The following is a 23,217-nucleotide window of genomic DNA, read 5'->3' as shown; positions in this document are numbered from 1 at the left end:
TATGGTCTCAAGGTATTTCCTCCTATATAACATATATTAATTACAAAGAAGAAAATACTAACTTTCCAATGAGAAAACCTGACAGCACCTTAACCAAGTGATTATAACTAAGGTCCTCAATAATGGAGTAAAGTGGCATCATGTGCTTCTTGATATGATGCACAGAGAAGGACACAAGATCGTCGATGTGGTATTCCTTCCAAAGGCGCATCACCTGAACATAACATTGAGGAAACAACAGAAATACACACCGGAGACATTCTACAAAATAATTGGCTTGTATCCTCCAAAAATACCAAGGTCAAGAAACACAAAGAAAGGCTGAGAAACTGTTTCAGAATAAAGGAGCCTAATGAGACATGACAACCAAATGCAGCATGATATCCTGGAATGGATCCTAACTGGGAAAAAGAATTGCTACCAAAGACGTGATTGGACAATGGATAAAATTTGAATAGAGGATGTCAATTAGATAACAGTATATATCAATGTTGAATTTCCTGGGTTTGATAACCAGGCTGTAGTTATGTAAGAGGCTGTCTTTGTTGTTAGGAAATACACACGAAAGCACTTTGGAATGAGGGCATAAAAAGACAGTAAGGAGGGTGACAGAGACTTAGCAGTATAAAAAAAAAGCATTTTCTCTACACTGGAATTCCTTCCGGCTATACCAGAGAGAGGCCAGTGAGGTTAGGCCAAATGGCCAGGGAGGCTCGGTGCATTCACCTGAGGAAGAAAGGGTATACAAAAGGTATACATATATTAGTAAAAACACATGGCAGAGTCATCTGTGGGTCTGGAGGAGTTTCTATAACCTTAGCACTTATGTATCAGAGTCTGGCTTATCATGGAAGCTCCTACACATTAGTTAGGATATTTTCCATGATTTAAAATATATTCATTGGCTCCCCAAGTCTTAACTCATTCTAGCATCAACTCTAAAGTCCAGAGTCTCATCTAAATATCATCTAAATCAGATATGAGTGAGACTTGAGGTATGATTCATCCTGAGACAGAATTCCTTTCCAGCTGTGAACCTGCGAAACCAGACAAAGTATGTGCTTCCAAAATTCAATGGTGAGAAAGACACAGGATAGACATTCCCATTCCAAAAAGGAGAAATAGGAAAGAAGAAGAGTGTAAAGGATATTGAGCAAGTCCAAATCTAGCAAGACGAATTTAATCAGACTTCAAGATTAAGAACAATCCTTTTTGGTTCGATGCTGTGCCCTTTAAGCCCACTGGAGTGGTGGTGGTCCAGCCCCTAAAGCTCCAGGGGATCCTGAACCGCCTCGAAGGTTCCACAGGATAGTCCTGGCCCCAAGACTTTGGTGGAAGGTTGTCTGGCCTGTTGAAACTGAGATGGTGGCCCTGATGATCTCTGAATTGTCGTTGCAGGCTCTTTTCCCCTTTTCTTAAGAATAGGACATGCTCACAGCCAAATAGTTCTATGGTCCAGGGTCCAGGCCAGTCATGCCTAAGAAACCCAATAGGCTTCCTTCATTCTGTCCTGTTTTGTCTGTCCCCCTGAATTCCAGCTGGCAGTGTCTTTGCTGGTATGATTCCATTCTATTCCTGGCTTTGCTAAGACCCCACTAGAACTGCCCTTAAAGTCTATAATTCTAGCACACACCTCATAACTCTTCTAGCCTCTACTTTTTGCTCAGTTCCAAAGCCACTTCCATACTTTCAAATACTTGTTACAGCAGCACCTCACTTCTTGGTACCAAAAAAAGTCACTAGTAGGGCCAAGTCAGACATTATGCTGAAAACCGTTTTCTCTACACTGGAATTCCTCTCTGGCCATACCACAGAGAGGCCAGTTGAATATGCAAACGAGAAGGAACAAACACAAAGGAACCAAGGCTTTCCTTCTCCCACTGTCCTGTCAGACTCCCTTACACCAAAGATGGTCTCTGATTGTCAATCCTGAAAACTTTCTTCAAGGGAGATAGGTTATATGAAGGTAAAGACAGAGAATAAAATGTTCTTTAGCAATATATAGAGACTTATACTTAAAAATTTTCAGCACCTAGCCATGATTCTCATTCAAATTCCTCTTTTCACAATTGGGAAAAGTAAGGAGTCAAGCAGAAAGGTAAAGTGACTTTCTCAGTCTTAATCTTGTGCCTGGAACCCTTGTCTCTTTAAAACAAAACAACAATAACAACAACAACAAAAACCGAAACTATTATCATTTGAATAGAAATAAAACATTTATGTGGTTAAAATAATTCAAAAAGTTCAAAGGAGCATATCATGAAAAATGAGTCTCCTTAGAGTTTGTGACCCTCATTAAAACCTTATTTATCCTCCCAGAAATGTTCCTGGAACACACATGCATATATACCTGTGTATCCTTTTTTTCATAGAAGATGATTCATATGATAATTCTATCTTTCTCCTTTTGTTTGGCCTTTAATTTGAACTCTTTTCATATCAATATAGTCAAATTTACTGTCCTCTTCTGAAGGGGTTACACAGTATTCCGTTGTTCTTATACCATTTATAATTTATTAAAGCATTCCCCTAGTGAAAGACTTTTAGTTCTTTGGTATTATAAACTATGCTGTACTAGTGGAATGTATGTATTTTAACAATGTGCATCTTTTCATACATTTCTGTCATTTTGTTTTTCTGAAAACTTTATCTTTAGCAACCACTCCTGTATCATTCTTTACTCCCTTGCCTTGCATTAGTTTCCCTTACAGATTTATTACTGCCCAAAATAATATGTACTTGATTGTTTATTTTTTTGGCATTTATGTCTATTGACTAGAATAGAAGCTCCATGGGATTAGGAACTTCGTTTTATGCACTGCTATATCCTTAGCCCAGAGAACGGTGACTGATTCCTCTTAGATGTTTAATAAATATTTGATGAATAAATTAATAAATGCTTTGCACACTTGACTATTAGATTTTTTTTCTGATTCGTAAGAGTGCATTATATAGTAAATGAGCCTTTGTCGTTTGTGTTACCAGTATACTTTCCAGTGTATTTGACGTTGTTGATGGCATTATATTTTTGTCATAAGGAAATGTTATGTAGCCAAACATAACATATCTGTCATTTATTTTATAGCTTTTGGGTTTTGTGTCTTGCTTAGAAAGGCCTTATGCACTCCAGAGTTATTTTTAAAAACTTGTCTGGTACTTTAATGGTTTGTTTTTATGTTGGAGTCTTGATTCATTTGAAATTTATTTTGGCATAAGTAGTGGCTGTGCATTCAGCTTTGTTATTTTTCCCAAATAGACCATTGACCCAATATTAATTAAAGAATAATCCATCCTTTTCTCATTATTCTGAATGCCATCTTTATCATATACCAAATTCTCATAAATATTTACATCTATATTTTCCAGTCTCTATTCTCTTTTGTTCATTTGTCTGCCTATTTCTGTGGGTACGAATTTGTTCTAATTTGCCGTGCTTTATAGTGTATTTTAACATTTGTGATAAAACTGGGCTCTCTCCTTTGTCTCTTTTCCACTGTAATTTTCCTGTCAATTCTCACATGGTTATTTTACCATAAGTACATCAGAAGCCACTGAACCAATCAATCCACTGTCAAAAAATTCCCTTAATATTTTACTGAGGTCAGATTATCATATAGATTAATTTAGGAAGCAATGACATCAATAAAAGAACTTAGCTCTCTTGAGTCCCGAATGTTCTTTATGCTCTCCTAACGTCCTTGATATACGTGAATAAAATTTAATTTTCCTCAATGAGAAGAATGAACGTGACTCTTATACTAAATCTACAAGTAAAACAAAATCTTCTGTTCCAGTTATCTATTGTGAAGCAGCACCATATCACCCAAAATTTAGTTCCTTAAAATGGTAACCACTTTTATTATGTCTGATGATTTTGTGGGCCAGGAATTCAAGCAGAGCTTCATTGGGCAGTTCTTCTGCCTTCATGTGAAGTTAATTGAGGATACTCAGTGAAGTTCAGCTGGTGGCTGGGCTGGTCTGGAAGTACAAGGTGGCTTCATCTGCTTGTATGACACCTTGGCAAGGATGACAGGAAGGCTGAGCTGAGCTGGGATTATCTCCCAGAGTTCCTAGATGTGGCCTCTCCAGCATGGCAGCTTCAGGGTAGTTGGAATTTTTAGACGGTGACTCAGGCTCCGAAAGCAGGTGTTCCAGAGAACAAGGAGGAGGCTGCATGGCCTTTAACGGCCTAGCCTCAGAAGTTTTGCTGTTTTCTCTCAGTCAATGAGGTCACAAGCCTGCTCAACTTCAAGGGAAGGGGATATGGACCTTTACCTCTTGATGGGAGAATGCCAAAGAATTTGTGACCACGTTTAAAAACTACCATTCCTTCTAATAGTAGAAAACTAGACAATTTTCTCATTAGCTTAACAACTCAAGACTTTTCTACAATCTTTTTTCTACTCCCCTCATTTCTGTCACTGGAAACACTGACATAATTCAAAACTATAAGTAATTTATTTTTAAAAACACATTTTCAGTTGAGTTGTATTCTTTGCCCATGTGCATGGGGAGGGCCAGGGCCCTCAGCCTGACTTTGGCTTTATCTGTCCATTCTTTCTGCTACCCGCTTCTGGCCACTTTACAGCTTGCCGGTGCCTCCACCAGAGGGTGGCAGGAGCAGAGAAAGTGAGCTCAAATTTGACCATTAAAAAAACTTGTCATTTGGCAGGAGTTTTGCATAAAGGCAGAAAGCAAATTAAAACTAAAAGTACATATTTTGAGGATTAACAGTGAAACTCAACCACTCATTACAAAGAACACCAGAGCTGGCCGTTCTTTCTACTAATCCAAGGCCTCATTTCAAAGACCCCTAAAGACATACTCCAGTAATCCCCTTCACGCCTTCCTAGATTATGCCTTTCTCTTCTAAATTCCTGTGATAATAGCAACATTTATTAATTATCTGCTGTGCCAGGTGCTTTACACATGTTTATTATTGCATTTAACCCTAACAGCACTCCAAGGGTGAGAATTGTTATGCTGATTTTTAAGCCAAGCGCACTCTTGCCCATTGAAATTAGCTACCAAGGTTCACAGAGCTAAAATGTAGCAAAGTCTAGTCGCAACACCCTTGTCTCAGGTGTGTTCAGTAGACCAGCAGCATCAGCATCACCTTGGAGCTTGTTAGAAGTTCAGAACCTCAGGTCCATTCCCAGACTTTCTGTAAAAAGCTGCATTTTAAGATCTCCAGGCAATGCATATTCGCATTAAAGTTTTTGAAGCCCTGCTCTTTATCCTGCTTCTCAAACATTCCTGCACACTGGAATCCCATGGAAAACTGCTTTTTACTGATACATAATAATTGTTCATGAAGAACTTTTAAAAAAAATGCCTGAGTACTTTTTCTTCCTCCTGGGGTGCAACCTGGACATCAAAAGTTTTCAAAGCTCCCCAGGTAGTTCTATTATGCAGCAAAATTTAAGAACCACTGTTTTATATAGCTCACTTGGTACTAAGCATATTCTATATATATCTGGTATAGTTGCTTATCATCATTTTTATACACATCATATGTCCCCAACATGAATATATTTCATATATCAGCTGTCTTTACAGAGTGGTGGTTTCTTGCACAAAATATGCACTCACTAAACATTTGCTGCTATTTGCTGTTGTTGAAAATGTGCTTAATTGGTCTGTGGTGGGGCTCGAACATCAGTATTTTTGAAAGAGCACCTCACGTGATTCTATTGTGCAGCCAAGGTTGAGAGCCATTGGGTTGGCTCCTACAGCTCCAGCTGATGGTTGCTATAGAGAAATTTGGGTGGAGGAATGCCAAGTGTCCTGAGTTTTGAAGAAGATCCTTAAAACCCAGATTTTCATAATAACTGTTGACAACAAATTCAGGTTTTTGAAAAAACTGTGTGAACAAAATAAACCACATCTGCTGGTCACGTGTGCCTGCACATACATAAGCATATGCTTGTAAAGAGATATGGGATACTCAATAGATTTATGGTTATGCACTTGGAAATTCATAACTCTAAGTCTGATTATTATAAATGCCACCACTACTGCTGCCTTGGAAAAACACACCATCATCATTGCATAACCATCTAGCTTAAAAAAGAGTCACCATATTGTTTCTGTCGATATACATAATACATAGCCCAAAATAGAGACTGTGAAGTCTTGGAGAATAATAATCTGTGCCTCATTTTGTTCTATGCAATGCCTAAATATGCCAGCAGAACCAGAGGATGTGTCCCAAAAAGAGGGGGCAGGAGGCATTTTGAAATTCTGGGAAGAAAGTCAGCCTGAAAGAGCAGGGCACTATTGTCATGAATTCTACCCACTGCCTGAGCACCATTCAGTGATTAAGGAAAACCAAAGAAAGGAGACCCAGGAAGATAAACTAGAACAAACATAAAGGTATGAAGGAGAAATACAGTCAGAAGAAAACTTCCCATCTGGTTTCTTCACCACCAGTGGCTCCTTTTGTATGGATTTGTTTGCCAGAGCTAATAAACAGTTAGGGTCTCTAATGATGCTAAGGTGGGTGGTAAAGGCACTGGGGGCTTACGTCATGCAGCCACTGATGTGTTGAGTGAAATACACCACGTGTTGAATTTGCCAGCATCAGCACCTTCTGCCGATTTAACTTATGGGCAGTTGACAGCAGGCCCAACACCCAATACTACTTGCGCATATCCTTGTTTTCATTTCATAAAGCAAGAATAAAAGAGACAGGGTCAATATCAACATCAAAGTAAATACTGATGATAGTAATATTGATGATATGACAGCAGTTATCAATAACTGATTGCTTACAATGGGCCAAAGACTGTGACAAACACCTTACGTATTATATCTCATTTATTCTCAACACAATAGCCACACTGATTCTTTTAAAAGAGAAGTTTGATCTTGCTTTCACCTCCTCAAAAATCCTTCAGTGGCTCCCATTTTACTTAGGGCAATAGGCAAAGTTCCTTTCACAGTCTACAAAGCTGTATGTCCACGAACTATTCACCCCTTCCCTACTCATTATCTCTCTGACTACAGCTCCTACTCCTCTTCCCCTCTTTTAAACCATCCTATCTAACCTAATGAACCTTCTGCTATTCCTCCACCATGAAGCCTGTGCACTAGCTGCCCCCTTGATAAGAAATGTTCATCCTAGATATGCACAAGCATTGTTCCTGTTACCTTCTCCATAAGGGTTTCTCATACAAAGCTGCTTAAAATTGCATCTCCGCATTCCTACATACCCTTTCTTTTTTCTCTCCATAGGACTTATCACCTTCTAATAGCCAATATTGTACTTATTGATTTTTTAAATGGTCTCTCATCCATTGGACTGTAAACTTCATGAAGGCAGAGATTTTCTTCTGTTTTGTTCATTATAGTATCTCCAGTGCCTAAAGCAAGGCCAGGCACTTATCTGGCACTTGATAAACATTTTTAGAATGACTAAATTAATGAGTTTAATCCTCACAACAACCATAAGAGATAGGCACTATCGTTATCCTGCTTTAAAAAATATTGGGTATGAAGTTTAGAGATGTTACATTTGCCCAAGATCACAAATGAGAAATTGTTAAAGAGATGTAAACCAAAGACATCAAGACATGCATAATAACATTTGTGACCCACCTTCTTGTTATTTTAATGCTTTGGGCCTTACATGGAAAATGATAAATGTGACAATTGGAGTCTAGAAGTGGAACTACATTGGGCATAGCTGAGATTAGGACCAATTACTGAGGGCTGATGGGAAAATGAAGGGAAAACTCCAAAACTGTCTATTTTTGTTTCCTGTGGTTAGGGTAATTCTTAATTTTTAGAGCAGTTGATGCTATTTTTTGGATGATCATTTGTAGAGGAGATGGATCTTCTGAAGTATTATGGTCATGGGAAATAAATCAAGGCTTAGAAAATTGTATTTCCTTGGGGGTAAATAAGTCAAGGGCCAATTTAGATCTTAAGTTGCTTAAGAAATTTCATCCAGTGAGAGCCAACTGCAGGAATTTAAGAGTCCAAAGACACTGTAGGAAATTACCACTGCAAACATGTCCCCAGGACTCTTAAAGGCTTCTGCAGAAAGCTCATTAACTCTGTTTTTAATGTTTCAAATACTTCCACATCCAAGAATAAATCAGATAGAATTCAGCTCATGCCAAATACAGGGTGCCTGAGCTAGCTAACTGTGCCTAAAGCCTCGGGGGAACTTGGTAAATATTAAGCAATCTACTCGAGCCTGAGCTTTCAGTGGGTCAAAGTGCTTAGTTCATAACACATTCATTTGTATGGTGTTTGGTTAAACCAAAAAGCAAAGTTCAAGGAATAGAAGATTAAAATATTTTCTCTAGATCAAAAAAAATTTTCAAACACTTTTTGCAGGTAGTCTGAAAAAAAGATACATAAGCAGGAAACATCTTTTGGCAAATCTGTGATGAGTTTGATAGACAAGTTTCTTAAGTCCTTTATAAAATTTAAAGACAAGAAATAAACTACTGAGTTGACATTTTAAGCTCATTAGTTTCAAGTAATACACTTTACAATTTCCAAAAAAATCATTTCTGTGTATTTTGCTCATGGCGAAGTCTAAACTTCAATGCTGGGAACAAAGAAATGAGAAAAATGTGGCAGTATTCTTTCCTCTGTTATACATAAACACCCTTAAACAATTTGTGATTATTTTCCATTTCTTATATGAGTCCCAACTATGCACTTTATTACTAAGGATGGATGGAGTCAGGGAAGTAATACGAGGTTCAATCCATGTATCCAAAATGACTGTCTGAAACTGTAAACATGAGAATTCTACCCAAGTCTTAATGAAACAAAGTAGATACTGGGTTCAGTTATAAAGCCTTGCCACTCTTAATATAAATGTTTATTCATTAAGGCTATGTGGAAAACCAATATTGAAAAGCATATGGTGGTAAAAAATGAACCAGGAGATGGGGGTAGCTTTGGAAATGCCATCAGAGGAGCATGAGCAAAATGTAAATAGAGATCAATTACAATAAAGAGTCCTTATCAGTATCCTCAACCATTTGATATATTAATGGAATGAAAGCTTGATTATACCAGCCTGAGTGAGGTAAGGCAGTGGTTCAAGTATGGAAAAAAATCATACTTTCTGAATGTCTACTATATGTCAGGCACTTTATATTTTCAATAATAATAGCTAATAGTAAGGATCTATAATATAAAAATCACTTTCCACAAGTTAATTCTAATTCTTACAGTAAACCTATGATGTAGGTGTTGCTATCCCCATTTTATAATAGAAAACTTGTTGAAAGATTAAATAACTTGTTCTGTGTCACGTAGGAAGTAAACAAATCAGAATTCAAACTTAGTTCCAATTCCAAAGCCGAAAATCTTTCTAGTTCGCCATCTATGTATAAACAAGACATAATAATTTGGTGTGATTTACACTGTTCTCTAGGGAAAGAACTCCAGGGAGTGCTCGTGTGAAAAATTACAAGGATAAAAATAAACAAATAAAGGAAAGCAGCCTCTACAGATGACGCCTTTTGGACAAACAACTGAGAACAATAGGTTTTGAAAACTTCTCCTAATGGGGATATTTTAAATATTAAAAAACTTTAGTTTTGCTTTAGAGAAATACCAAAAGCAAATTATATAATTTTTCAATAAGATGTTAGCTCATAGGCATGTATATATCTATGTGTAAATATCTAGATTTTTCATACCAGAATGCCAATTTTCAAAAATCTTATGCACTTACATGGTACTTCCAAATGTATACGGAATATGCCAGAAGTGAATTATCTATCCCTTGCATATTACAAGTAAACTGCTTAATTCAAAAACAATATTTCTAAACCCTGTGTTTATAAGGAAAACTATTTACCTGCCACATGCATTAGCCTGACCATTTCTTATCCAGGAACATAATTTCCTGCCTTCTTCACCAACAGTTACTTGAAAAAGTACACTAATCCAGCAAAGAGTCACTGCGTCAAGTTTACCCACTACCAACTTGCAAAAGCTCGGGAGTGTGCAGGAGCAGGCAGAGGGCAGAACAGGCACTCCCTCTGCCTATGTTTGCAAGCTGACAGACTGCAGAAAGGAAATGATTCATGCCACAGAGTCTCCAGCCAACTTTGTGTCACTGGACTTTATAAAAACAAATAAACTAAAGCTTTTCAACGGACTAGAGCTGCTTTAACAACTTTAATAACATGGCTGCTTCATAAGGTCCCTGGGCAGTTCAATCTTTAGAAACTTGGGCTATAGGTAAGGTACTCTGTAAAGAGCAAGTCCATGACCAGCTCATTATTGTAAACTGGATTGTCGCTTTGGGAATCACAAAGAAATATTATAACTGCAAACAGCAGCAGTCAATTGCCATATGGATAATCTTTATCAGCTAGAAAAAATTAACTTGATTTTCTTAGAAACCTTAATATTATTTTTGAGAGTTTGAACTTTAAAAGGTTAAAAACTGCATGGTACGATTACTTTATGGAAGTCTTATCAAAGAGTATACCTTATAATTCCTATGCCTTATATTTCCTTCCTTAGTGACTACTTATTTTATAATGGCTTCTAGAAGCTCGTGAGAAATACTCATTCATTTAGCGTTTATATTTCTTCCATCAATAATCTCAATCTTTTGGCAAAGCAGTATAAAAGAAAAGTCAAGTAACTTTTGTCACATCTGTAAAACTTAAAAGAGGAGGAAATAAGGTATTCTAATCAGGGGTATTTTGACTTCAACTAAATTTATTGGCTAAAATCCTGTGCAGTTAGAAGTTCAGAATTATTTGTTTACTTGGCTATGTTCAATATTAATCAGTTAGGCGAGGTACATATTATTTGCATTATGAAACACATTACTGCCTTTTCCAAATTAAAAATTATGTCTGACAATAATGAACTAGAACTACCCTTCCCACTTCTAGCTTTTGGCAGCAGAGTATATGCGTATGTCTATGGTACTTATAGCTACCAACCATCATTCAATCAGAGCTGATTCTATTCGTATATAGTAAGCATTCTCTACTTATCCCAATTGTAGCCATTATCTTGCCTTCTGGGAACATGGAGAGAAGTGCCAATCCTAGACTAGAAAGGGGCGAATCCTAGCCAGAAGTCCTCTTCTACTTCATCATTACTTCTATGCTTGGAGAAAGTCGTGACCAGGTGGTAGTAATGGCAGGAGTGAGGGGCCGAGGCCTAACTGCTGCTGACTGCTCTCTTCACCCATGTCTTTACCCATCAGCATATCAGTTTTCTCTACTTCCTGGAAGCATGTGTGTTCTGATCATTTTAAGGATCCAGAAGTCAAGTTATTCGTACTGGTATTCATCAGGTTTTCTGATTTCAAATCCACTTTTTTTCTGTGACTGTGACACGGCCTCGTCCTTTTAAATAATGCTAATCAACATTTGAAAAACTAATGACATATTCGTAATTCCTTCAACAAATGTGTACTGAACACCAGTTGTATGGCAGGGGGTGATCTGGTACACATAGAGTTACTACCTTCAAAGAACTTTCAGCATAGGCTGGAAGTAGGATACATGGAGATGTTTCACAGCAATTAGAAGTAGGGACAGAGCTCAACGAATACACTAAAGAGGGATTGAGCATTTGTACACGGCAAGAGATCAGGGAAGCCTCCAAAGTCAGAGTGGTGGTTAAACATTTGGTCAATTTAGAGTAAGGGACAATAAAGACCCTTTTATGTATCAAACAAAGATTAATTGCTCTTTGGGTTAGAAATTACAGCCAGGGTAGCAAACCCCGTGGTCTTTATCAACCACATTGGCATTAGCAGGGTTTGAATAACAATTCCTTAGGCTTATTTCCTCAAAGGATACATACTAACATTCCGGCTTGATATACTGGGTTACTGCGCAGTATAGTAAGCTAGGCTTTGGGCTCTGGGCTTGTTTTGATCAGGTTCTAGTCCTTCTATACCATCTAGAGCTGACAGACAGTAGGAAAGTTGCTTGAGTTCCTGTTTTCCAAAATGGAAATTTTCAAAGCATGTTACATGCACTGTTGTAATATGCTTTGTTGTTGCATACACTGTTGTAACATGCTTTGAAAATTTCCATTTTTGGTCAGTCTGGATACTCTAAGGCACTTCTCACAGCAATACAACTAGATTACAACAAGGAAATGTTTACAGTACTGCTGGGCTTGCAGGAAATCTCTAAGGGGTAAATGAACTAAAAAATAAAGAGTGAGTGGTAAGAAATGGGTAAACTGTGATTGCTATGGGGCCAAATATTGAAATAACATTGTGACAAGAAGCCTGGGCTCAACACAAGGAGGGAGAGATAAACACAAGACCTACTTTAAGCCAAAATCGTTATGGGGATTATAATAGACCCCAGGTTAGTACAAAAACAAGTAGAGAGCCAGAGTTGGTCTACGGGTCATAGCTTACTAATCCCAGATACAAGATAATAATACTAGTTAACATATGTAACTGTTTTATGATTTATAAAATATTTCCCCTTATCTTATCTAATTTAATCCTTATACAATTGTATAAGGATTATACAGGAGTTATGTAAGGATTAAATACAACTGTAAGGTAAGTAAAAGAACTACATTCTGCCCTTGGTATGCCACTGCCCTGAAATCTACTTTTTTTTTGAGACAGAGTCTCACGATGTCACCTGGGCTGGAGTGCAGCGGCGTGATCTCGGCTCACTGCAACCTCTGCCTCCCAGGTTCAAGAGATTCTCCTGCCTCAGCCTCCTGAGCAGCTGGGATTACAGGTACCATGACCCCCGGCTAAATTTTTTTGTGTATTTTTAGTAGAGATGGAGTTTCACTATATTGGCTAGGCTGGTCTCATACACCTGAGCTTGTGATCCACCTGCCTTGGCCTCCCAAAGTGCTGGGATTATAGGTGTGAGCCACTGTGCCTGGCCACCCTGAAATCTTTATTTTGCAAAAAAAAAAAACCATGGATGAATTTTTTTTTCTGGCATACTTCATTACTTCACAGCACCCTGGGGTGCTCTTTGTGCCCTTCTGTCAGTGGTTTTACTGTGGTATTGTGTGTGTCAAGACGATCATGGCAGCACATGTGTGCAGTGTGCAAAAGAGTGTGCACAAAGGAACAGGAGGACAAGATTCTTCTTTATCCTATCTGATACAAGGCACCACTAACAAGACATTAGTGTACCACTAATAAGACATGAGGCACTAGAAGATTAACATTAGATACAAACCAAAGAAGACTAGACATGATGCTAAAACCTCAGAAAAAGAGGAGATGGAAAGGTTGAAGAATGCTGAAAATGCTCTTTTGGGTGCCATAGCTGGCATCAATTGAACTGACTGGAAGAATAACTTGATCTGTTTTAGCTTAGCTACGTTGCATTTCCTTTCCTCTAAGTATGTGTATCCTTTACCACAGAAGCCAATGAAGGCCGTGAATCAACACACTGATGAAGCTTACCTTGATGATTCTGTTTCCCTGGCAATGACCAGGAAGAACTGGAAATTTATGTACACCTAAACTCACAATGTCCAAGCACTTCCTCTTTCCACTTTGACTATGCAATCATGATGTCATTCATCTAAGCAAGATTTACCTAGCACTGTAGACCAGGACTGTAGCTCAGAAATTTTCTAATTAAACCTTTGCATTTGAGTGGAATCTATAAAGGTTCATGGGGAGGAATTAGGTTATAAACTGTGATCATATGTTAGTTTTTACATAGATGAGTTGTAAATATGTTGAAATTACTTTCAACTCATGGAAATTCTTCAAAAATTATTTATTGTTTAATTTTTTTGAGATGAGGTCTCACTATGTTGCCCTGACTGGTCTCAAACTCCTGGCCTCAAGCAATCCTCCCTCCTCAGCCTCCTGAGAACTCACCATAATTCTATAAAGACATCTTGTTTGTTTGCACTGGACGACATAAGTAAATGTCAGTGCAGGAAAGAGAAGTAAAAAGGTGGAGACAGAGGTGGAAATTAACATTATTAGTACGTGAGACATATGGTACACACTTTTCATGCTACATTGAATTTAGTTATCACAACTCTGCTGGGAGGTTTGATTCTCATTTTGCAAAACAGGAAATTAAAATTTAACAACACATCCGAGGCCCTCAGCTTGTGAGTTGTAGAGCTAAGGTTTGAACTCATGTCTATATTGGCTGCAAAGCATACATTGTTGCACACATTGGCTTTACAACAAGGAATTCTACATTTTGGGAATGACTACGGAAAGAAAACATGACTAGAAAATAATACAAACAACTTCAATTGTAAGATACATATGATAGAAGTCTATTTATTGGTCTAAATATCACACTGCAGCAGTATTTTACTCCTAGGCTGGGCTATTTTTTAACACTCCTCTCTTCCCTTGAATAAAACTTTTTCAACAACTATCACAAACAAAAATATTTCACCACCAGTGCACACTCCGTTTCACTGTTTTAAATCTAAAACACAAATGAAAACTCCAGGTTGTCACACAGTATGACAACACTGAATGAACTGAATATGTATTTCTTTGACTGCACAATCATTGGCTATAATCATTTATTTTGAATTTATTTAAATGCCCAGTACGTAGTAACCCAAGGGTTAAAGACACAACCTGTATCCAAAGCACTGAACATCATTCCAGAGTTTTAGGAACTAATTCTGGAAACTAATGTGTGGAGCCAAATCACATGAAGTAGGGCTGACTACATAACTGAGAGTCTTCCAAACGGACTTTCATGTAAATTGGTGTTTATTAAAAGATAAGTAATAAAAGGTGCTAGTTTGGAGATAAAACATATGTTGCTAAAACTCAACAGTAACTGCAGCAATTGTTTAGAACTTAAATCAACGCAACACATTTTTTAGGGGGATATTTTACTACTGAGACTGCTTAGAATGGGGCATGATAATAATGAAAAGTCAACTGACATTTTTGGCCATTTTATCACTGTTGAAAAATTCTTTTCAGATAACTTGTTCCCTTTATTGCCTGCAGTGCCTGAGACAGACCGTTCTCGCCATCTTGCCCATGGTATGTCACTGCCCTGAAATCTTTATTTTGAAAAAAATATATGGATGGCTTTTCTTTCTGGCATACTCCCTTACTTCACAGCACCCTGGGGTCCTTTTTGTGCCCCTCTGTCACTGGCTTTACTGTGGTATTGTGTCAAGATGATCATGTGGTATCGTGGCAAGATGTGTGTGAGCTGTGCACATAAGTGTGCACAAAGAAGCAGGAGGAGAATGTTCTTCAGTATCAAATGCAGTACTTTACAGAGCTTATCATCTATGGAGTGACTTCCTGGGACGATCAATGCTCTGCTATTCCAGAGCATTCTCTAGTAGTGACCCTCACTAGTCTAGGGAGAGTCTTCTGAACCAAAATGGATAATGACCGGGAATGCTGGGGGATCACACCAGGTACAATGCCGCACTTCAGGCACTATATTACTACTCACTTTTCAATGCTGGCTTTACTTCTGACAAATCCAGATGGGTACAAGGGCTCCCCAAGCTAGGAGACAGTTTGATGTAGCTTTGGCTACTCTGGCTCCAGCTTCACTACAATGGTATTGCTGGTCAAGATCCCAACTGAAGTCATCATTTGAATTTAGGCCAAGTCACGCTTTGACTCATTCTTTAAAGAGGTTAATAACCTAACATTAATTAAGCTCTGTTTGCATGTAATTTTCAAAAGAGCTGTAGAAAAGGGAGACTATTATTTGCCCATTTTATGGATGAAGAAACAGAGGTTTGGGGAGAATAAGAAACTTGCACAAAGTCAGGAAACCAGTAGGCAACAGAGCTGGATCTTCAAGACAGTTCTGATTCCTAAATCCACTCTCTTAACCTGTGTAGTATATTTCTGAGCAAAAGAGGGGTTAGAACCCCTATCTACATTAGGCAGACATTCAAACTGAAAAACTTAGCTTAAGATTAAAGTACTCCTCCAAAAAAATGTATGGGTTTGTCCTTTAACAACACTCATGAAGTTACTTTTATGCAAGAACCCTAGAATCTAGGTAACATCATCCAGAGCATAGGTCCACATAAAAGAGACAGGTTATAATTGAAAATACAACAGTTAAACATCATAACATTATGTTTCAGACATGATTCCTACCATGTCTTTTCAGCAGAAACCCTGAAGTAATCCAGGGCTGTTCCTTTATATAGACATGAGTCAGAGATCAACAGCTCATTTTAGCCAATCCCATTCATATAATATCTTCTAGCCAAAGATCTCCAGGCATTATTCCTGCCAAAAGGTAAAGAATACCACATTCCTTGAAGTATATTTGATGAGGATTGTATGATATTTTCTTATTAATAATAATCATTTGACTGTAAACCACATTATTCGGGAAGCTTCCTTCAGATTTCATCTAAAAGTCTCTGTAGAAATGCTGGCAGTGTTAGAATTACTCATGGTTACCATTCTACCCAAATCCTAGTGTGGATGAGTGTTGGCCATAATATCAGAGACTGACTAGCTTCTGGCTCCTTCATGAAGGAGGAATGGAGTCCCAGCTCCTCATGTGTGTTTTCATAGAATATCAGCAGAAGCATCTTCAGAGCTGGAAGCAGGACACTTTGGAAGCTGGTGCTCAATGGGTTCCTGTATTCAGTGGTCTCAACCCTTGGAGGCGTTGAAGGCATTTTCTTATGTTAGTCTATGATTCCATTTTAAAGAATAGTTCTAAATACATTTCAAGGTAGTTCAACCTAAATTTGATATTTATGATTCTTTAAAAGTATATGCAATTTTGTGTTTATGAGATCTGAGTGGCACTTACTCTATTTCTTGAAGGAAAATAGGGTCAGTTCATGCTTTCTCCTCTTGTTCTTTCTCTATGCCCCCAATAACACTGGAAATCACAATGCTGTCACTTCCAGTGGCATCTGCTTTGGTTTGGTTCCCTTACGCATATTTGGACTTCCATGACAAATCTGTGAGACTCACAGAGCAGGAACTGTGTTCCATATTTAGCACATGAGAACATTGAGGCTTAAAATATTTAGGAGTAGGAGTACTGAGTTTATAGTTCAAATCTTTCTATGACGGTGTGCTCCCCACCCAAAGCCCCAATTTATAGTATTTGCTGATTTTCAGGTGATAGTAATTCTACCACAGCTAATTTCAAGCCACCAACATGATGTTACCATATGCAGAGTTAGGAGGAGATGTACAAAATTGGCCCTCTTGAGCTAGTACAGCTAGCTCCAGTACAACATGGGGTCCTTCGACCCCTAACCCAGAGTTCTTTATATGCCATCAAATTAAGTATTTATGATGCTAATTTAAACAAATATCTATCCCTGTGTCCTGGAGAGGATGCCTTAAGTCTATACGCATGCACAATATGGAGTTTCCTCATGAGAAAATCAGTCAGAGACATTTTCTTCTGCATATATTCACATGCTCAAGTTTTGATAATCCTACTCTGGTTACAACCAAGTGGACTAGAGAAGGTGGCCCTAAAGTATTTCAGGGCTGTTCCTTTATATAGGGATGAGTCAGAGATCAACAGCTCATTTCAGTCAATCCCATTCATATAATATCTTCTAGCCAAAGATCTCTAGGTGTTTTCCCTGCTTGTCTAACCATCCCCATTTTACAGACAGGAGAGGCCAATGTCCAGGAAATTAAATGACACACTCAGAGTCACACAATACGTGGGGTTGGAGTCATGACTGGAATGCTTCCCTACTGTGCCAGGATGCTTTGTCTATCACCATAAAAACCAAAGACTTCCGAAAAATGTGGCAGAAAGTTCAGAATACCTATCAGAGGCAATACAAAATATCAAAAGAGAGAATGTTGTGGGCCAACAGACATTCCACAAAGCCTATTTTTGTCATGGTTTTCAGACTATGCTCCATGGAACCTCAAGGGGCCGAGGGGGTCTAGCAACATAGAAAGAGATCAGCCTAAGGGGGCAAGACTCTGGAGCCCCCAGCGAATGTGAGTTGAAACTCTCTGCATTCCTCTGTTTCACATATTGGGTGTCAGATTAAGATTTCATTTGGAAAGAGGGTTCTATGACTTAAAAAAAAGTTAGAAAACCCTAACAAAGACCAAAGTCTAGATTGTTAATTTTCAAACAAAGCTCTTTGGTGAGAGTTATTGGCTCTCATAAACTGAAAGAGCCTCTGGCTGCTCTTTTCTCACGATCTGGAGAGAGAATGTATGTGCAAACACACCAAAAATAAAGAAGGTGTATGCAAACTGAAGTCAACACAGGCCCTTTTACCCCAGGTTGATCCTTTCTGAAAGGCAGTGGATATTTCAGTGCCATGTAGATTTTTCTGTCATATGACTTCCCAAACACGCAGACACTCCAGGTCCTCAGCTGACACCTTGGAGGCCAGCCATGACTTCTGGCTGCCTGAACAAGTTCACAAAGGTAACTACTCTTCCCACACTTGCTGGGGTGACACTATCATAGGCTACACAGACCTCGACAAGCCCTCTATGAAAATAGACGAAGCGGCTGGGAATAACAATAAACACCACGTTTTCAGACTTCCAAATATGCAGCCACCTCATATTGTATTTCAGATGAAAACCTGAAAAAACTGTTGAAGCAAATTAAATATGGCCTGAGAAGGATTCTGGACTTCTATACTTGAGTCCCTGAGGATGAACTATAACCTAGCTTAATAGTCAGATTGAAAACCTAATTTAGGAGTATGCACCTGTAATAATTGTTAAGTCTTGGCCAATCTCAGTGGCCATACTCAACCATTGATACACTGCTAAGTGTTCAAACTGTGTTCAAATAAGGCAAACACTGAGCTATAACCAATCCAGCTGTTCTGTATCTCACTTCCTATTTCTGTATGTCATTTCCCCTTTTCTGTATATAAATCTTTCACCACGTGGCTGTGCTGGAGTCTCTGAATCTGGTGTGATTCTGGGGGCTACCTGATTCATGAATCATTCATTGCTCAATTAAACTCCATTAAATTTAATTCAGCTGAAGTTTTTCTTTTATCAAAACAAAGAAAAATGTCTTCTTTAGTAGCCAAAATAATTCAATTATTTTAAGTAGAAAAGAGACACACAGGAGATGTACCTAGTCAAATGGTGTAGATTTAGTTTGTGCTATACTATGTTAACGTAGGCTCTACTCAGAACCAACAATTTTAAGTACTAAATATTGTCAGAGACAACATTACAAGCATATAAAGGCAGACTTATACTTAAGCACATGTTCTTAAAACAAATATTCATCCTGAAGCTACAATGCAAAAGTACATAGGAAAAGAATACATATATATTGTCCATTACTGTTATGGTTTAAAGTATTTAAATATTCATATTTACATAGAAAAAATTTAACTATATGTTTGTTTATGTAAGTGTATTTGTAATGTCCTTTTAAAGATTACTAAAATATTATATAACTTCTTGTTGGAATAAAAAGACTTTAGGGCTGATACTATCACTTAATATGCAATTAAATAACTTGAGAATATTCAAACCATATAAAATGACTATGAATTAAAGGATTTATGGAACCAAGGTTGGAATACTAATATCTATTAGGATAAGGATTATTAAATATTTTATATTTTTCTAGATTTGGTGAGGATATGAAGTAAGGCTAAAATTTAGTTTTAGCTTATCAAGGACTCCCCATTTCACTGTCTTTTAAGATTATGTGTACTAAGAGAAAATGCTTGAATTATGTCGGTTGCTAATAAATATAACACATTGAGGATAGCTGTTAGTGTCTTACTAAAAAGTCCTTACTAAAAAAATGCAGGCAGAGATGGAAAATATTCCTATCTATTACTCTCAAAGCTTAAATTTCACCATCCTTACCAGTCATGTAAAAAGTTAATCTTTAGCAAAGCTAATGTGCTTAAAATAGTTAGTCTATTGTTCTCAACAAGTTATAAACCTGGATTATAAAACTGTTAAACACTAGAGATACAAAACTCAAATACACTAATTCTTTGGCACACATTTTTTTTCCTTCTATATTAGTTTCCTTTTATAAAAGCTCAGGTTTTATGACTGAAGGATTTAAAAAGAGAGAGAGAGAAAAGGAATGCAAACTTCTCTAAGGAAAACCAAGTGCTAAGAGCCATATTTTAAAGTAGCACACACTCTCTTTTCAATTACAATTTTGGATTTGGTTGCTTTGTCATAACAAAACACTTCATGTTCAAACATTTTATTAATATTATATTTAGAAATATATACTATATAAATTCATTAATATTATATTTAGAAATATAATATTAATAAACATTACTAATTATATTGACATACAGAATAAAAGAAAAACTAACTCAAGGGATATGCTAAATGTCCTCTAAAGCTAATCTTTCTTAGACCGCCCCCCAGGCTACTACTGATAGAAAATAACAAGAGTGGAAGATACTCTCAACATCATCACAGCCATGAAAAGTTGCTATTTTTATCTTACTTTATAGACAGGCAACCTCAAGCCAGGGACACTGAGGTCTGCTGGAATTTGAGTTTCTTTTCTTTTCTTTTTTGAACCCAGATCTTTTGATACCAAGTCTTTTTCTTTTCCCATTTCTAGAAAATTGTTTCAACAGATGACCATATCCCAATTTAAAGGAAAATAAGGAGATAATTTACATAAATACAGACAAATTCGGAAAGGATTGGATTATTCATTTCTCACAAAGGAGTCACCCCCAGATTATCAGCTCCTATAACTCATCTAGAGGCCAAAACTTGTCCTCAGTATTTTAGAAAACTTTCTATAAATATGAAGTAGCTTTGTAAACAGAGCCAAGCTTGGTAAGTGATCAAATTTATTTGTGCTTCAGTTGCAGTATCAAAGAGAAAAGTTTTTAAGAGTGTCTGCAATGGAGAAAGGGACGTAAACAGGTACAAACATGGACACAAACATTTACAGCCACAGTTTTAGGCACTGGACAACAGTCCACGGCTGTGATCCTTGAAAGGAGGAAGACACAGGAGATAAGCTCTACGTTTACCTTGGCGTTTTGCCTCAGGGCACTTTTCAAATTGCAACTCAGGGCTCAGTGGAACCCAGAGAACAGCTGGGTGAAGAAAACTGAGATCTGATTTTTGGGTGGCAGATATGGTAGGAATTTGTGGAGCAGGGTATTAGAGAGAAAGCTGCACAAGAAAAGATCCCTAGAAACATGTATAGGGGGTTTCTTGAGCCCTTAGACAAGTATTAAGAAAATTATATGCAAGACCTACCCCAAACAGCTATTCTGCCAGCAGAAAAGGGTGTTTTGGGGCTACAAAATGTCAGATGTTGGAGTTCCGACCAGCCAAGGAAAAGAGACATTGCTGAACACTCTCAAAATTCAATTGAGCCTCTAAAAAAAGGCAATGCCTTAGAAGGCCTACTCTAATCCTAAAATAAGGATCACTCTAGATTTGCCCGAACAGAATCTAAAATGAGGCCTCTACTTGTTCCAGCTGATCTGCCAGAAAATTAAATGCCTGCCAGAACAAAAGTCATTACTCATTAAAGGAAGACAATGACATCTAAAGTTTTAATATTATTATATCTACAGTGTTCACCATAAAATAAAAAATTACTACATATATGATCTGGGTGACATCTAAAGTGAATAGTTGTTGTTTTTGCCTGCCCAAAATATGTCTCCTACTTTTTTTTTTTTTTGAGACAAGGTCTCACTCTGTCACTCAGGCTACAGTGCAGTGGCATGATGGCAGCTCACTGCAGCCTTGGCCTCCAGAACTCAAGCAATTCTCTTCCCTCAGCCTCCCAGATAGCTGGGACCACAGGTGTGCACCACCAGACTTTTGTAATTTATTTATTTATTTATTTATTTTGTAGAGAAGGGGGTCTCACTTTGTTGCCCAGGCTGGTTTTGATTTCCTGGGCTCAGGTGATCCTCCTACCTCGGCCTCCCAGTCTCCTACTTTTAAGAAAACAAATTCGTAGCAAGAGAATCTTTCTTTCCCCCAGGGAGTACATTCCATTTGGTTCAGCCAGGGCCCATTCTTACTAGTGACCAAATGACCAAAAGAAATAGGATGTCCTATTTCTTGGACACAGGGAGGACTACATGACCAAAGTTGGGCCAATGACCCAAGTCCTCTTTGGCATTTGTTCATAAAAATGTTGTCATTCAAGCTAAGTGATGTAAGGGTGAGGGGGCTGATGGCATCATGTGTGCTACAGGAAGCGAGTCTGTTCAAGAGATGGGGAAGTAGAGAAAGGGTTTTACAAACCTGGTATGGTGAGATTCAGAAGTGTTTTAGTTCTGGATTATTAACAATAACAGTTCTGATAGAGTCTTAGATGCTCATGTTAGCACACATGCTACACTGTAACCCAGACTGTAACTTCCTAGTGAGAGAATCAACATTTGATAGCTGAAAATTGATAGTCCTGGCTCCTTGTTAAAAAGCTGTGTTATCTTGGGCCAATCTCTTACCTTCCCCGCTCCTCCCTGTACACTGAGAAGAGAGACCTTCTAGGGCTCTTTCTAGCTACGAAATTCCATGAGTCTATGAAATAAGGGACTTTCCACAGTCAGCTAGATAACAGGTTTAATGGTAATTTACAAAAGTGACTTATTCAAGCCAACAAAGAAAGGGTGTAAAATGAGAGATACAGGAATCCAGTAGCAAAGCTTGAAGGAAAAGCTCATATAGCCTCTCAATGCCCAAATTTGCTGATTCTTTGACCAGTTTTTTTCTCCTTTTGTTTGCAAGGTTGAATTAAACCAATTCTATCAACCAGTAATTTGGGCTCCGGAGATACTCATTGTGAGTGAGGCAGAAACTGAATGAGGCGGGGCATTATTGTTTTCTCTCAGCCCAGCTGGCTCTTAAAGATTTTGAACAAATCACACTCTTCCAGTTCCCACTTTCTAATATGAAAAATTACTCATGATTATTTAAGACTAATATTACAAATAAAGAAAAATAAAAGATTGTGCAAGTATTTGGATAAATGTAGTAAAATTGTATTTGTTCATCATTTCTGCATTTGTTAAGATCACCAGAAAGATTCATAGTGAACAAGCACTTCCTTTAAATCTAATGGTATCTACTGATTTGTTTTAATGAAAACATGTTTAGTGGGAAATTCCTACTGTATTTGCAAAGAGGCTGTGTTATCTATCTCTTAGCCCTGTGATCATGGTGATCATGGAAAGGTTAGTTCTTAGAAGTGAGAAATGAAAATATGAATAAAGATAAAGCCTAGTGACCTATAAAGACACTGGTATCTGTCTTCTGCCATGACGGTGCTCAACGTTGGG

The 23,217-nt window shown here is 37.8% G+C and overlaps 1 protein-coding gene across 8 annotated transcripts in view; it reads right to left on the bottom strand.

Annotated features, from left to right (window-relative positions):
- The window catches only part of THRB (thyroid hormone receptor beta), a 374,142-nt gene that overhangs the window by 235,794 nt on the left and 115,131 nt on the right, over nt 1-23,217 (bottom strand). The window contains exon 1 of one of the 8 annotated variants that reach the window (XM_064378612.1): nt 9,833-9,850. The exons of the other annotated variants lie outside the window; for them this stretch is intronic. The gene's annotated coding sequence lies outside the window, so the exon portion shown is untranslated. Of the gene's footprint in view, nt 1-9,832; nt 9,851-23,217 lie in introns of those variants that run through there. 8 annotated transcript variants of the gene reach the window in all.

The sequence above is a fragment of the Aotus nancymaae genome, unplaced genomic scaffold (genome assembly GCF_030222135.1).
Source record: "Aotus nancymaae isolate 86718 unplaced genomic scaffold, 86718_ANA_hifiasm-v0.15.2.pri h1tg000019l, whole genome shotgun sequence".
NCBI classification, from domain to species: domain Eukaryota; kingdom Metazoa; phylum Chordata; class Mammalia; order Primates; family Aotidae; genus Aotus; species Aotus nancymaae.
The sequence above is the reverse complement of the archived record's forward strand: the minus strand, read 5'-3'. Positions and strand labels throughout refer to the sequence as shown.